This window comes from Engystomops pustulosus, chromosome 7 (genome assembly GCF_040894005.1).
Source record: "Engystomops pustulosus chromosome 7, aEngPut4.maternal, whole genome shotgun sequence".
In the NCBI taxonomy this organism is placed as follows: Eukaryota; Metazoa; Chordata; class Amphibia; order Anura; family Leptodactylidae; genus Engystomops; species Engystomops pustulosus.
Genome location: NC_092417.1, coordinates 149,227,883 through 149,244,722, shown reverse-complemented (window position 1 = coordinate 149,244,722; position 16,840 = coordinate 149,227,883). Strand labels below are relative to the sequence as shown.

Here is a 16,840-nt window from a genome sequence, read left to right as displayed (position 1 = left end):
GCTTGCTGGCACTAGTAGTGCAGCTAGTACCATATTGTGCGGAATTTGCAGGGAGACTTGCGACCGTTGTGTTTAGCTCTTAGTGACACACATATCCACCTCAAACACCAAAGTGGGACAATTTATTAGGGGTTTGATTTGAATTAGGCAGAGTCTGCTGATTTTTTTTTTTTTTTTTACCTTTATTTCATTTTATAGCTCAAACTCATCTTGCAAAGCAGTGTGCTTTCATTTAGGCTACAAAATAGCCATAGGAGAACCCCAACGGCTTACTTAGACCTACAATAGCGTTATATGAATTCAACATTAACCATGTTATCCAGAGTTTACCAGCAGCGCAGAGCGATTGTGGACTGCCAGATGTCAACTTCCACCAGAACTGGTAGTCAGGTCAGTCAGCTTCCTCAAGTCTACAATGAGGAGTGGACGTGGATGTCTGATATCTGTCAGGTGCTGAGTAACTTTGAGGAGTCAACACAGATGGTCAGTGGCGATGCCGCCATTATCAGCCTCACCATCCCGCTGCTTGGCCTGTTGAAAAACTCTCTGGTCAGCATGAAGTCGGAAGCTTTGCGCTTGTCACAAGAGACGGGGGAAGAAGATTCCCTTGTTGATAGCCAAAGCACCCTTAGGTCTGTTTCTCAGCGCATATCGGAGGAGGTGGAGGTGGAGGAGGATGAGGAGGAAGAGGAGGAGAATGTTGGCGAGACAGAAGAGGGGAGCATTGTTCAGTCCTTCACTGTTCAGGGCAGAAGAAGAGGAGTTGGAGGAGGAGGAAATGGAGAGTCAGGCCAGTGAGGGGAGTGAATTCTTGCGCGTTGGTACTCTGGCGCATATGGCAGATTTCATGCTAGGCTGCCTATCCCGTGACCCTCGCGTTCAAAGAATTTATTCCAGCACCGATTACTGGGTATTCACTCTCCTGGACCCACAGTACAAGCAAAATCTTTCCACTCTCATCCCTGGAGAGGAAAGGAGTGTGAGAATGCATGAATACCAGCAGGCCCTGGTGCACAAGCTGAAACAGTATTTCCCTTCTGACAGCGCTAGCGGCAGAGTGCGTAGTTCTGCGGGACAAGTAGCGAGGGAGAGTAGGCGAGCAGGCAGCTTGTCCAGCACTGGCAAGGGTACGCTTTACAAGGCTTTTGCCAGCTTTATGTCACCCCAGCAAGACACTGTCATCTGTCCCCAGTCTCGGCAGAGTAGGGCTGATCTTTACAGAAAGATGGTGAGGGAGTACGTAGCTGACCATACCATCATCCTAAGTGATCACACAGCTCCCTACAACTACTGGGTTTCAAAGCTGGACATGTGGCACGAACTGGCGCTGTACGCCTTGGAGGTTCTTGCCTGCCCTGCCGCTAGCGTGCTGTCCGAGCGGGTTTTCAGTGCAGCTGGTGGCATCATCACTGATGACAGCGCTGACAGGCTGACGCTTATCAAGATGAATAAAGCCTTGATTTCTCAGGATTTCCATTCTCCACCAGGTGAAGGAAGCTCAACCTGAATAATTTATGCACTCCTCCTCCTCATTTTCCTCCTTCTCCTCCTCTTTGTACACTAAAGCAGAGGAAACTGGCTATTTTTTGCCAGGGCCAACTGGCCCTAGCTATAGTACTCTATGTATTAAATTTTTCTGGAGGGCCACCTACCCGGTCCTCTGTTTTAAACAATTTTTGGGAGTGCCACATACAGGCACTCAATCTATTTAATTTTTCTGGAGGACCACCTACCTGCTCCTCTGGTTTGAAAACTTTTTTGGACTGCCACATACAGGCACTCAATCTATTTAATTTTTCTGGAGGACCACCTACCTGCTCCTCTGGTTTGAAAACTTTTTTGGACTGTCACATACAGGCACTATCCAAATTAAATTGTCTCCATAGCAGCCTCCACCCGTCGTCCTTTTAGCTGCCTCCACACGTTGTTTCCATTGCTACCTCTACACGTCATCACCATAGCTGCATCCACATCATCCCCTTATCAAACGAGCTGTGTCAGGCAGAATTTTCAGGTGTTTCACCAGATACATAGTGGAACTCGGCCCATCTGTCGCCGCCATGCTGGAGACCTGAAGTTGCAATCATAGCAGCGCAATATGGATGCCCCATACTGTCGCTCTTAATCATGGAAGTCGTCTCCATGGCTGCCTCCACATGTCGTCCCCTTATCAAAAGAGCTGTGTCAGGCTCATTTTTCGGGTGTTTCACCAGATACGTTATGGAACTTGGTCACTATGTCGCCACCATGCTGTGTTATCGACTAAATATACCGTCAACCTTTTGTTCACATAGGAAATCATTTCAGCGCTTCTTGCTCACCTCCTTTGGTTCCTCTCTGCCACCCATTGGTTTGAAGCCTGAGTCCATTTAGGGTATGTCGCCATGACACTCTCTAGCCTGCTGCCGCTGCCTCTGCATGCCGTCCCCTATAGTGTCAGGGCCAATTATTGGATGTTTTAGATGCTATCTAGCCTCATTCGGTCACTCTGTCATGGCCATGCTGTTGCCCATAATTTTGGCATAATGGTACGATTAAGCAGCCTCAGAGGCATCCATGCATGCTGCCCCTGCTGTTTCCTGTCCATTTCCGTGGTGCTTCCATCCTTTTCTGAGGTTCCCAGGTGTTTGGCCAAGCTTCCCTGTGCAGAGCCTTGGTCCCCTTGAAAAATGCTCGAGTCTCCCATTGACTTCAATGGGGCTTGTTATTCAAGACGAGCACTCGAGCATCGGGAAAAGTTCGTCTTGAATAACGAGCACCCGAGCATTTTAGTGCTCGCTCATCTCTATTTGCCACCATTCCAATAGGGAATTTTTTTGGTCCTATGCCAGAAAAATTTGGCAAAATTAGCACAACCATATATATATCCATCCATCCTCCATAAAAATAGTAATAATATAAATAGACTCCCATAATTATTAGAGAAACAGTGCCCCCCCCCACTATAAGTTATCTATAGTGCCCTCAATAGATAACTATAACTATAATATAACTATAATATAAATAGACCCCCATAATTAATTATTAGAGAAACAGTGAACCCCACTATAAGCTATTTATAGTGCCCTCAATAATTGTCATGATACATGGTATATAGCCCCCATAATCAGTTAAAATGTAAATGGCCACCCAATATGGATTCTCATTTAGTGCAGATGGTGTATGATGACTTTATGGCGCTGCCTGGCTCATGATCAATGATTATGTTAGTCATCAGTACATCAGTACTCTGGGGGTCTGTTAACAGTACTGGTAGAGGCTCCTTATTGGGAAGGGGTTCTTGCCTATAAAATGTCAGGATCATAAATATATATATATATATATATATATATATATATATATATATATTTATATGTATATATATATATATATATATATAATATGTATGTACATAAAGGCTGATTTTATGCTACAATAGTTCCTGGAATATGTCAGTTTTAAAATAGCTTTTCTCTGTGGCCATGCTGGAGAATTTCCAGACATGTGGTCTGCTTGTCATGCAGTTTCTTCATATTTTGAGCTTTAAAACGGGGAATATGAAGATGGAAGCTGCCATTAATCTGTGGCTATGCTCACTATAATCGCTGCTGAGATTTATTAGTAAAGCCAGGGCTATTAACTTAGACATAAATTACCGTAGATTTTCATTTTCATCTCTGCAGTTGTCTCATCTATTGGGACACATTTACTTACAATGTCGGACAGTTCACTAAAAGTGCATTGCCTATAATGCTTAATGCGACCGATTCACTAAGAACGAGCGCCAGAAATCATGAATGTGTCGCTTCACTGCACTGGTCCGACAGAGTTCACCATGTTTTTTGTGGTGCACCTTTAACATAGGACGTGCGACACAATTTGCAAGTTAAATACGGTGCTCAGTCCGAATCAGTCGGACTGTCCAACGGCATACCCCCTAATCTGTGTCGCATGGAAGCAAGCGCAGCCGCACCACAAAAGCGTGTGATACAATAGCAGCACAGACATTTCTTAAATACCTGTGCATGCCGTTTTAGCCTAGAAGAACGTGCACAGTCCGAAAAAAGTGCGGTGCAAAGCCCTTAGTAAATGAGTCACACTGAGTACACAGACTGAGACAGTGGGCCTTGAGATTTATCCCCTTCCCAGCTGTCCTTGCCTATTGCCTGGACCACCCTGGGCAGTGGATAGACAACTAGAAGATGATCCCTCCCTGTGACAAAATGCACAAACACGGGCAAAGACAAGACAGTACAAACAGATATGAATAGTCTACAGAGCCAGATCACAATTACGAGGACAAATGCAGTACCAAATCACAAGACAGTAGAATAGTCTGAACAGAAGCCAAAGTCAAGATACCAGGAAAAGAAAGTCCAGTAGCACCAGAGCCAACTAAGAAGACATTTCTACAGCCGGCACTCTGTGCAGGATATTTATGTGATCAATCCTAAAAGCTTAGCAAGCTTATACCTATGTTCACACTATAGCAGACATTAGGAAACAGTCAACGCCTCCTCAGCTGCCTACCATGGACAGTGGCTGATGCCAATACAGATGTCACATTCCTCATCTTAGAAGCTTCAACAGGCAAGTATCCTATAACCTATACAATCCAGAGGAGCCTATTCACACATAAACACATCCAAATGCCTATGTAGGTTATACCACTCGAAGGAGGAATAATGGACCTAAAGGGAATGTGTCACAAGAAAGCAAACTTTTTAACCAAGTTTTTAGAAAGTTTTTTTTTTTTAATTGTTTAATTCTTAAACATGTTTCTGTGTCAATCATACTAACAATATTAAGTAAAAATAAAATAACTTGCAGTTCTCACTATGTACACTTTAGATGGAGGAAAACTAAATTTATTGGGAGGGTTTTCAGTTAAAAGATGCCCTTCTATCCTGTAGGAAAGTATATACAGGCAGTCCCCAGGTTACGTACAAGATAGGGTCCAGAGGTTTGTTCTTAAGTTGAATTTGTATGTAAATCGAAACTGTATATTTTATAATTGTAGATCCAGACAAAAAAAAATTTGGCCCCAGTGACAATTGGAGTTCAAACATTTTTTGCTGTAATGGGACCAAGGATTATCAATAAAGCTTCATTACAGACACCTTACAGCTGATCATTGCAGCCTGGGACTATAGTAAAGCATTCAGAAAGATTCATCAGAGGTCAGAGGGGTCTGTCTGTAACTATGGGTTGTCTGTAAGTCGGGTGTCCTTAAGTAGGGGACCGCATGTTGGGTATTTATAGCACAAAATGTAGATGTTTTCTATTGGGTGTCATTTTCTGTGCCTCCCATGTAGAAACTTTTGAATGCACCTCCCACAGCGTCTGCTGGAGAAGTAAAGTGATATCGCTGTCTAGTAAAAACATCCATGTTATCTGTGAGCAGAGAGAACAGCTGTGTACAGTTATCTCATACACTCAGCCGTATAGGCAGCATAGTAATGGGTGATGTGTAATGTTATAGTATTATTTGTAACTCTTATATAATGTATAATAAGGGGCGAGTTAAGACTGCCATAGGCAAGTCTAGAATAACTACTTACATATGGTAAGAGAATCAAAATTCCTGGAGAATGGAGGATGCGTCACTTCTACCTGCTTTCAGGACCTTTGGGGGAACTTCAAAGGATCTAAAACGACTCTTGTGTACATGTGTATTGAAAGCATGAACAGACATAGAGGTTTTCATGGGACGAGGTCCTTCTCAGATAACTACCTTCTATGTAGTGACCCCCTAGAAGGCTTGGGCCCCACTTACCGCCTATATTATAATCCGCTTCTGTGTACAATGTCTTGTGCTGTGTGACCACACATTTTGGCACCCACTCTCTACCCACGTGCTGTAGTCCTTATCTGAAGGATGCTCCCATCTAATCCCCATCACCTGTAGGTTATTATAGGCATTAAAAAAAAGATTCCTGGTGCTAGCTGGTTTCTGTGTAATTCTTCTATATTATTTCCTATTACCTTTGTTGACACCCCGGCCTGAATATAAACCTGTGCCATCTGCACTAAACAATCACCAAGATTACAGAAACTGCCTGCCCTGACCCCACATTGTGTACTGACCACAACTTAGCCGCTATGTTATGTACCGCATGTCCATCAGTGTCAACCTTCCTGGGTCAGCTGGTACTGAATAGAACCTATTCCTGGAGGTAGAAACCAGGTACGGTAATTCCCCTGAAGCCTCTTATGGGGTTAAATGGTGAACACTAAACAACATAATTAGGAGTAAACCTAAAATAAATCTTTTCAAGATGAGAAGAGGCCCACATGCACCATATTACATATAATATTCTATTGTATTAACATCTTTGATGTATTTTATATTCAACTTTTTTCAGAAATCTTTTTTATTAAACTTTTCATGTAACTAAACAGATAACCAAATAGTAAACTGTGAGAGACAGGCTGCGTGTGTGAACAGGAGCGCCAGAGTAGGTGAGTATATGAGGTTAATTGCTTTTATTCCCCTCCCAGCCATTTTTAAAGGGAATCTGTCATCAGGAAGGTCATTTTTAGATGGTTCCATTAGCCTGTTGAAAGTTGATTTCTGAAATGCCTTTGTGGTGCATCTGAATAAGTAGAGACATGCTGAAGGAGGCGCAGGGTAATCACTGAGGAAGAGGGGAGGAGAACTTGAGGAGAAGATGACTCGCCCCATTTGAACTGCTCCTACCCCAGGGACTATTTAGATGCACCACAAGTGCATTCTTGAAATCAACATGCCAGAGGCAATTGGAACCTGTCATCATATAAAAATGACCTTCCTGAAGACAGGTTCCCTTTAAATTCCCAGACAGGGGTAGAGAGAGCAGAGTATAAGGGTAGAGAGCTCTAGAGTGATTAAGGGAGAGCCCAGTTAGTAGCAAATGCAGATGAGTGTGGGTGGGCATTAGGGCACATATTACGCACTGTTTTCCAATATGGGCCATAGTCCCACCAGATTTTCTCACTGGTGAAGTGGAGCCCATTATCTGCTCAAACCAAGAAAGGTGTCTCAGAAATTCTCCTTGTCCTATCGAATTAGATACTAGCTGTGTTGTTGGGGTGATGGAGGGTACTCCGGGGAACCAAACTTTATGTTTATATACTGTATATAACTTTAAGGAGAAATGTCAAACTAAAACCATAGTTTCCCTTTTTTACTAAACATTAGAAAGTCTTGTCCAGACTTTTGCTTAGTAATAGTTAAGAAGGAAGTCTGGTCATTAGCTTAAGATTAGTGTAATGCATCAATATAAAAGTGAGATGTACAGTTCCTATTCACGGTGTATCCCCTCCTGATTACTGGGATCAAGTCTTTCCCTGTAATAGTTCCTCCTCCTTTCTGTGCATTTTATTCCCTCCATTTAGAAAATGTTGCTAAGCAACAAGGTATCGTTGGATTATCACCAAATGATTGCAGCTGTCACCGTTACCCTATGACCAGATCTGGAGGGTTAATCACAGTTGTAAATTTTTACACTTTGTGTACGGTAATAGTAGTAGTATGGTAATAGTGCCCCTTACAATTTAGGTATAAATGCCCCTTATGTGCCCACCAGAGAGAAATAACTTAGAGGGGACAAAAGTAACAGAATAAAATAAACTCGGAAACTAAACACATACAAATGACCTGATTACACAAAGTTTTGTAACGGAAGTTTTTACTTCCACATATTAAACCGAGAGTATTGTAAAGGAAGCCACATAGATCACGAGCCACATATGGATTGTGCCAATGGGGCTTCTAAGAAAATGAAACCCTGTAAAGGGAAAAGTTTCTATTCCGAAAGCCCAACTGGAGCCGCTGCCGAGCATTTTTTACCCACAATGGTTGTCAGCTGTGCACTGCCGCCGTACTGAGATGACCGGGCCTGGGATCATTGACAACTGTGGTCGTGGACATTTAAAAGGTTTCGTTTTCCGCAGCAAAATTTGGGGTGGTCTTCCACTTGGAAATCTGCCACTTGCTTTCTAACTTGACTCCAGTTTTAATAAGGAGACAAAAATGGACACAGTGGGGCACATTCACTTACCCGGTCCGAGGAGTTCACAGAAAGTGCATTGTCCGACGATAATGCACTGTGCAGCGATTCACTAAGATTGTGCGTCAGATATTCTGTGTCACTTCCCCGCTCAGGTCCGCTGGAGTTCATCATCTTCTTCCCAGTGTATGTAAGTGCAATGTCTTGTGACACAATTTGAAAGTTAAATCCCGTGCTCAGTCTGAATCAGTCGGATCATCCGCTGGGCTGTCCCCGATTTCTGTCGCATGAAAACCAGCACAACTGCGTCAAAATCCGATCGCGTGCGACACAATCCCAGTGCAAACCCCTGTTAAATACCTGTCAAAGCTGCGCAAATCCCGAAAACAGTGTACAAACCGACGAAAGTGCGATCTGCAACCTTTACTAAATAAGCCCCACTGGATCAACTCACAGACAAAAATGTCTTGCCATATTTTGCAGCAGAGGGATCACAGGCACCCTCACTAGTCCCCTGTATAGCTCTGTGGACAAAACCTATAAAAAATTAAATTACAGCCCTCAATATTATTGCACAAAATTTTTTTCTTCTAAAATTAACTTTTACAAATATGCTAATGAGGGACTGTTACCAGAGCCCCTGCAGATTCACAAACTGTTACAATGTGGGTGAGCTGTTCTCCCCTCCCTCTGCCTCATGTAATCTTACTGCAGCACAGGAAGTTTCCTCACACAGTGCTCCCCAGTACTTCAAGTGGAGCTACAATTTTGGAATATAAATGCATTTTCACAGTCCTGCTGCTATTAACACCACACGCAAAAGTTATACAGGTCTCCAGGGACAATACCTTTTAATCCACTGCAGGTTCTTTTTGAGTCTATATAATGCCCAATTAACTCTATGTAAATGCAGCTGCCTTGGTTGGACAGCAATCATGTAAGTGTCTATTGTAGCAGTGAAAAGGACACGTTATTATTTGACACATTTTACACATAAGTAAAAAACAGTAATGACAAATATTTAAAATGTTTGCAAACAAAACAGGATTTTCATAAAGTATCATGACTTTTTGAAACTCTTCCATGTAAAAAGCTCTGTGTCTGAAGGGTGCCCCCGACTGTATAAGGAGGGTGCCCACTGACTGGGGGTGTCCTAGTGTTGCAATTTATTACATGGGACGTTTGCACTTTAAATAGGGGTGGTATTTGCTTCCTTTCTCCTCCCTGCTGCTGCTCTGCCCCTCCCATAGCTGAGTCTTTATAGGGCAGGCACTGGGCCTGCACTTCCTCTTGCCCGCGCCATCTTCAAGCTGTCCCTCCCTCCCTCCCTACTGTTACTTGGTTTTTGTGTTTTAATGTTTTCGGTTTTCAGTGATCATCTCAAGTCACAGCTGATGGAAAATGAGAATCGATGTGAATTTTGCCCGGAAGTCGAAGTGCTGATTCGGGAGTCCGGTTGAGCAAACCGCTTCGGGCAGCGATGGTTTACAAAGAGATGGATGAAAATTGTGGTTAATTTTTTAAAAAGTATTAAGTAATAATTGTTTTCGGAGATCATCTCAAGTCACAGCTGACGGAAAATGAGAATTGATGTGGATTTTGCCCGGAAGTCGAAGTGCTAATTCGGGAGTCCGGTTGAGCAAATCGCTTCGGGCAGCTATGGTTTACAAAGAGACGGACGGAGATTGTGGTTAATTTTGAGTATTAAAGTAATAATGGTTTTCGGTGATCATCTCAAGTCACAGCTGGCGGAAAAGAGAATTGATGTGGATTTTTTCGGAAGTCGAAGTGGTGGTTCGGGAGTCCGGATGAACAAACCACTTCGGCAGCGATGGTTTCCAAAGAAACGAACAGAGATTGCTGTTGATTTTGAGAATATTAAAATAATAATAATTGTGTTTATCAGCAATAAATAGCTGTGACCTTTTCTGCCCAACAGGAGCCTCGTGTCATCATTCCTTAGTTATGTTTAGTTATAAATGGTTTATGGGGTTAATGTTACGGGTAGGATTATGTATCTTTACTAAAGTGCCTTAATGTGGAGTTAAATGGGTAATGTTTACTACCTCCCAGTCAGAGGTAGAGAGGGGGTTGCAGACCTTTGACTTTTTGGTGTTGTACCATCTCTGAAATAAGTGCTGGAGAACCTCCAGGAATTGCAATAATTTCCCCAGTGTGGGCCGGTAAGGGGCGTTCCTGCCCTCCGTCTGTGCACATTACTATACCCTGTGACCATTCAAACCCGAATGGTCGCTGGTAATAAGATAAGATAATCCTTTATTACTCGCACAGTGTGGAAATTCACAGCGTTACAGCAACAGAGAGAGTACAGAGAGGGCAGTACAAACAGAGTAATAATATTAGGGATAAATGAATAAAAGGAAAAAAGGGATAAAAAGACAAAAAAAAGAAGGCAAGCAATGATCGGCAGTTTTGGTATTCAGCCAGTGGATGGGACCAGTTGGGACTGGTTAGGTGGGGGCACAGCTTACTACTGTTTGGGCCTTGTTTTTTGAACAGCCTGATCACAGCGGGGAGGAATGACTTCCGAAAACGCTCCCTTTACCCCATGAATTCCTTATGTCCAGCATCATGTGCGCCCTCCCAGAAGTTCTGGAATCTGGCAGGAGGTACCCGGGAGGAAAGTCTCTATGGGAAGAGTCCGGAGAGAGGAGTCTGTGGACCAGTGGACCCTCTGGACCACCGCGGGGGATGGTATGAGGCCAAGTTACAGGAAACAGTCCAAACCTGGGATGACAGCAGGAACACAGAGGAACACTGGTAAAGCTTGCAGACACCGCTGGACTGGAGGCCTGGAAGGCACAGCAGGAAGTGTCTGGAGACAGGAGACACCTGGAGCGTATGGGAATGTTGGAAACGGGAAACACGGAGGTGTCTGGAAACGCTGGAAGACAGGAGCGTCTGGAAACGCTGAAGTGCAATCACTTCAACAGGAACCGCTGTGGAAAGCGAGGTGTGGAAACCTTGGAAGTTCCATTAGAATGCTGAAGATCTGGCCAGGAAGGAAGAGAGGTGCCGGATTATAAAGGCTGAGCAGGATTAGCCAGCATCAATCAGGAGGACGCTGGCCCTGTAAATCTTGAGAAGTCCGCGCGTACGCACCCTAGCAGCGGGAGAGTGCGGCCTGCAGGGAAGGAGGTGTGCGGCCCAGACGCCAGGACCCGGAGCACAGCCAGGAGCCAGGAGAGGTAAGTGCGGGCAGGGGGACGGGAACAGGCACGCAGCGGAGCACGGGTGTACCCGCGGAGCACCCGTGACATTTATATTCTCTGCTCACTCCAGTTTATTGTTGAGGGGGACACCCAAGTACTTTTCTGCCTCAATATCTGTCCCCTGGATAACCACTGGTTGAGAAGGAGGACTATGCTTACGGAAGTCCACCACCATCTCCTTGGTCTTCCCAGCACTAATTCTAAAGTGGTTTTGCTGGCTCTAATCTACAAATTCCCGGATCAATTATTGGTACTCCCTGTCGTTCTCACCGGGGGCCTACTATAGCAGAGTCATCAGAGAACTTCTGGAGGTAGCAGCTGGTTGAAATGTACCTGAAGTCTGCTGTATACAATGTGAAGAGAAATGGAACCAGAACTGTACCTTAAAGTGCACCGGTACTACTAATCACAGTTTCTGACACACAGTCCCGGGTTCTCATATATTGAGGTTGGTTTGTGAGGTAGTCTAGGATGCAACTAGAGAGGTGGTGGTCCACTCTAGCCTGATCCTGTTTGTTTCTTAGTAGCCCTGACTTATTTTCACAGTGTTCCCCGGTTTCTCCAGGTGAGAAAGAGTTCGATGTAGAAGGTGGATGATGGCATCATCATCATCAATGCCTGACCGATAAGCAAACTGTAGGTTGTCCATAGATGAGCTCACTAGAGGGCGGAAATGTGCGCAATTCTACACCAGGTAGGGCCTGATGTACAATTGTAGATGTAAGCAATGGTCTGCTGGAATCATCAGGAACCTCTTGATGTATCTGGAGTGATGGTGGGGGGTTTCACCATACACAATGTCCCCCTATGTATAATCATGTTACACAGATATTCATTTTTGTATTGTATTTCTTGTATGTTTTATTCTTAGATTTGAGCTAATTCATGTTTTTATTGCATGTTTTAAAGATATCAATATGACAATACAGTCAGTGTATGCTGTAGCCAATCCCATTGATTTTGACAGGATCTTCCAGTGATATGAGGACACTTCCCAGAAGAACGGCAGCATATTTTTTTTATTCATAAATTTGCCATCTCCACAAGCCATCTTTCAAGGGAGGGGGAGCGGTGGACTTCATGACTGAGGTATGTGCCAAAAGTGTTGCAGAGAAGGACATCCCCCCATATATAGTATCAATGGTGGATGAAGACACTTCCAGATTTTAATTCCTGTGCAAGATCAGGAGAACCACCGGTCAGCCAAGACTTGGATATTCATTGCTGGATATAGCGTAGTAAAAAGTCTTGGGGGAAATGGACTCATATAACATATTTATTATGTGTCAGTGCCACAAAAAACGTTCTGACCCTCCATCCTTTTTTTTTGGGCGCAGCATTTCTTTCCCAACACTATTAATTCTTTCCCTAGACAGACCTTTTTGTGGAGCAATTTAGACGTGCCAAAAGTAAGTCTGTCAAGTCTTATACCCTTTCCTGAATGCGGTGTGTAATTTATGATGTCAATTTGTTCTGCCAGCATTGCGCCAAATAAATTAAAGCCGTGCGCCACAATATCAAATCACAGTGCAAAACACCACTATAGTCGGGCACGAAAAACAAACCTTGCACAACAAAATTATTACATTTCCCCCATTCAATTGTATGTGTATGAGGGGATTTATCATTAAAGAAAATTTACCATGAGATTCCCTGTTTATTTTCGCTGACATTACGTCTTTTTTCTATTGTCACTGGCATGTGGGCGAGGCTCACTCCATGATAACAGTCAGACCACAAACAATAATTATTTGCCGCTCCAGGAACTACACACATGGGAATTCATTAAGACTGCCATTTAGAATGACAGTCTTAAAATCCCTTCCCACCCCACTGGGGGTCCTGCAATAGTAGTCACTAGCAGGTTCCGGTCTCTTGTGCAGACGGGCACAAACTCTGCCAGTTCCAACCTATAGACTAGATTGGAAGTGGAGGAGTTTTTCTCCTCCGCTCCCCATCTTGACAGGGCATGCTGTTCAGAGTAAGTCAAAAACTGCCAAGGATGGGGAGATTCATGTGCCTCCTCCGCCAGAAAACTGATGAATACATAATGAATCATCCTATTGTGTGCCATTGTTTTATGGCTATTCTTCATGATTTGAGCATTTTTTAGGTGTCTAAAAATTGTAGATACACACTGAAGGCATCAAAACTAGGAATTACCACATTTGGAATTATTTGCTTAACAGAAAGTGTCAAACAACTGAAAATATGTCTTATATTGTAGGTTCTTCAAAGTATCCCCCTATTGCTTTAATTACTGCTTTGCACACTGTTGGTATTCTCTTAATGATCTTCAAGAGGTAGTCACCAGAAATGGTCTTCCAACAGTCTTGAAGGAGTTCCCAGAGATGCTTAGCACTTGTTGGCCCTTTTGCCTTCACTCTGTGGTCCACGTCACCCTTAACCAGTGATGGCGAACTTTTTAGAGACCGAGTGCCCAAACTACAACCAAAACCCACTTATTTACCCTGATTTACCAATGTGCCATATTAAGCAGTAACTTATTGTTACCTGTTCTTCCACATCTTTTAATTGTATCGGCCCCCTGAGGCCACCAATACAGTTGAAAGAAGGTGGGCAAATTCAGACTATCATTGTAACTTCTCTCCAAGGTCTCTCTGTTTAGGAAGAATGGTGGGTCCAGCAGGAGGACCACAAAGATAATGCACTTCTTTTAACACCTTCTCACTTTTGAAGCAGTTCCAAACAGTCAATGAAGTGTCGCTGTAAAATAGTGTGGAGCGCAGCCTAGGACTGCAGGAAGATTTAATGGATTTGGTCCTGTTTGGTGAACTCTGTCCTAGGCTGATGGCCTTAGTGCCCACAGAAAGGGCTCTGAGTGCCACCTCTGGCACCAGTGCCACAGGTTCGCCATCACTGCCCTAAACCATTGGGTTCAGGTCTGGTGACTGTGGAGGTTAAGGCACTCTGGCGAAGCGACCCACCACTCTCCTTCTTGGTCAAATAGCCCTTACACAGCCTAAATGTGTGTTTGGGGTCATTGTCCTATTGAAAAATAAATGATGGTCCAACTAAACGCAAACTGTATTGAATAAAATGCCGCTGCAAGATGCCGGTTCGGTGTACCTTCAATTTTGAATAAACCCCCAACAGTGTCACCAGCAAAGCACCCCTTCACCATTACACCTCCTTTTCCATGCTTGACGATGGGAACCAGGCAAGTAGAGTCGATTTTGTTTACCTTTTCTGCATGCCACAAAGACACAGTGGTTGGAACCAAAGTTCTCAAATTTGATCTGAAGCACATATTTCCACTTGTCTATTGTCCATTCCTTGTGTTCTTTAGCCCAAACGACTCTCTTGTGCTAGTTGCCTATGTTGAGCAGTGGTTTTCTAGCAGCTATGTTACCATGGAGGCTGCTGCATACAGTCTCCTCTTACCAGTTGTTGTAGACATGTGTTTGCTGCTAGACCTCTGTGCAGCAGTGACCTGGTCTCTAATCTGAGCTACTGTTACCCTGCGATTTCTGAGGTTGGTGACACAGATTAACTTATCCTCCACAGCAGACTCTTGGTCTTCCTTTCCTGGGGTGGTCCTTATTTCAGCCAGTTTTTTTGTAGTGTTTTATGGTTTTTGCAACTGCACTTGTGGACACTTTCAAAGTTTTCCCAATTTTTCTGACTGACTGACCTTTATTTCTTAAAGTAATGATGGCCACTTGCTTTTCTTTACTTAGCTGATTTTTTCTAGCCATAATACAAATTCTAACAGTCTATTCAGTAGGACTATTAGCTGTGTGTCCACCTGACTTCTGCACAACACAACTGATGGTCCCAACCCCAAGTCGAGAACAAATGGTCCCAACCCCAAATGGAGAAATCCCCCTTACTAAACCTGACAGGGAACCTGCGATGAGAAAACATTTTCTGGTGACTACCTCTTGAAGCTCATCAACAGAATGCCAAGAGTGTGCAAAGCAAAAGAAACAAAAAAGATAAGACATATTTTCAGTTATTTCACACTTTCTTGTTAAGTATATAATTCCACATGTGTTAATTCATAGTTTTGATGCCTTCAGTGTGAATCTACAATTTTTATAGTCAAAATGAAAATACAGAAAACTCTTTGAATGAGAAGGTGTGTCCAAACTTTTGCTCTGTACTGTATCTATCTATTTATGGATGTTTGTGCTGGTTCCCTACACCTAATACATACTCAACTTCACCTGAGGTCATCACAACCGGGCGTGTGTAGGCGGTATGTGGAGGCGTGCAGAGATTACAGATGACGCTGGAAGAAGAAACACTGACAAACTTCAAACACCTGGCCCCAGCACAGCCCACTAAAAAGCTATGATTTGAACATGTTCAATTTTGTTTTGCTTTACTACATTGCATAATAAATTATCGTGAGACAAGAATGTAGGTAAATTTCATGTTTAATTTTAGCTTTTTTCCCCCTTAGAATCCCTATCATAGGTGAGGCCTATACAAACAGAGCCACTTATCCCCACGAGCAGAGTCTGCTGCTAATTTACAAAAAATTTTGAAAATATCTAGAATATTCAAACCCCAGACACGTATTTGATGAATAAGAGTCTTTTTCTCGATGGGGTTTTAGAAAAGGAACATGTGGTTAATTATGTTATGTTTTGGCTTTCTGTGAAACATGTTGCAAGACTTCTACATAGCACCAACTAAAAAACTAGTAGGAAAGCAACTACCCAGCATCCCCACAACAAGCAGGACCATGGAGTAATGGTAATCTTTATGTTCACAATATAAAATAAAATGGGGAGAAGTTTGCACCAGATGTCTATATACAGTATTTTTCAGACTATAAGGCGCACCGGAGTATAAGGTGCACCATCAATAAATGCCTGCTAAAACGTCTAGGTTCATATATAAGGCGCACCGGAGTATAAGGTGCACCTGATTATAAGGGTGAATGACCAGCAGGTGGCAGACCTGTGCACAGTTCAAGGCAGCTGTTGTCTGTATGTACGTTTCATATATAAGGCGCACTGGACTATAAGGCGCACCTTTGATTTCTGAGAAAATCAAACGTTTTTGTAGTATGCATTATAGTCTGAAAAATACGGTATATCAGGTGCTAGGCCTGCCTCTTTGACGTCCAACTTAAAGGGGTATTCCGGGATATGAACATCTGATACACAAACCCATGATGCTATAAATAAATGAATATAACAAAACTCAATGTCATTAATCACAAAATGGAGCTTAATTAGTTTGATTTTATGGTTCACAAAATGTTATGGTCTCTCTAATGTATGCAGAGTTATCACCAATATGGCCACCACTGGAAACTACAAGGCCCATAATCCCTCAGTTCTCAGTAACTCCTCCTACTTCTAATGCTCTACTCCCAATGATGATATAACAGACTTTCCTGCTTTGTTACCATAGTCATGATGTGTAACTGCCATCACAGCACATCACCTCACTGAGATTGGTCTCACCACAACACCGGCCATACTGGATGCACTGCAACCAACCAACTACAACCAAACATGGTGGTGATCACATGACCTGCCCAGGCAGGTGCAGGACATGTGATGTGGACATGTGACCAGCGTTCATTTTCTGTCCTGTGTCTGCTCCGCACCGAGGAAATCAACGGACTGATTACAGGGCCAGTAGCATTTTAATTCT

The 16,840-nt window shown here is 43.3% G+C and overlaps 1 long non-coding RNA gene across 1 annotated transcript in view; it reads left to right on the top strand.

The window, feature by feature from the left end:
• The window catches only part of LOC140071008 (uncharacterized), a 50,906-nt gene extending 38,010 nt beyond the window's left edge, over nucleotides 1–12,896 (top strand). Inside the window, exon 7 of the long non-coding RNA XR_011849028.1 lies at nucleotides 12,171–12,896. This is a non-coding gene — a long non-coding RNA (uncharacterized lncRNA). The remainder of the gene's footprint in view (nucleotides 1–12,170) is intronic.
• Nucleotides 12,897–16,840: the final 3,944 nt, after the last annotated feature.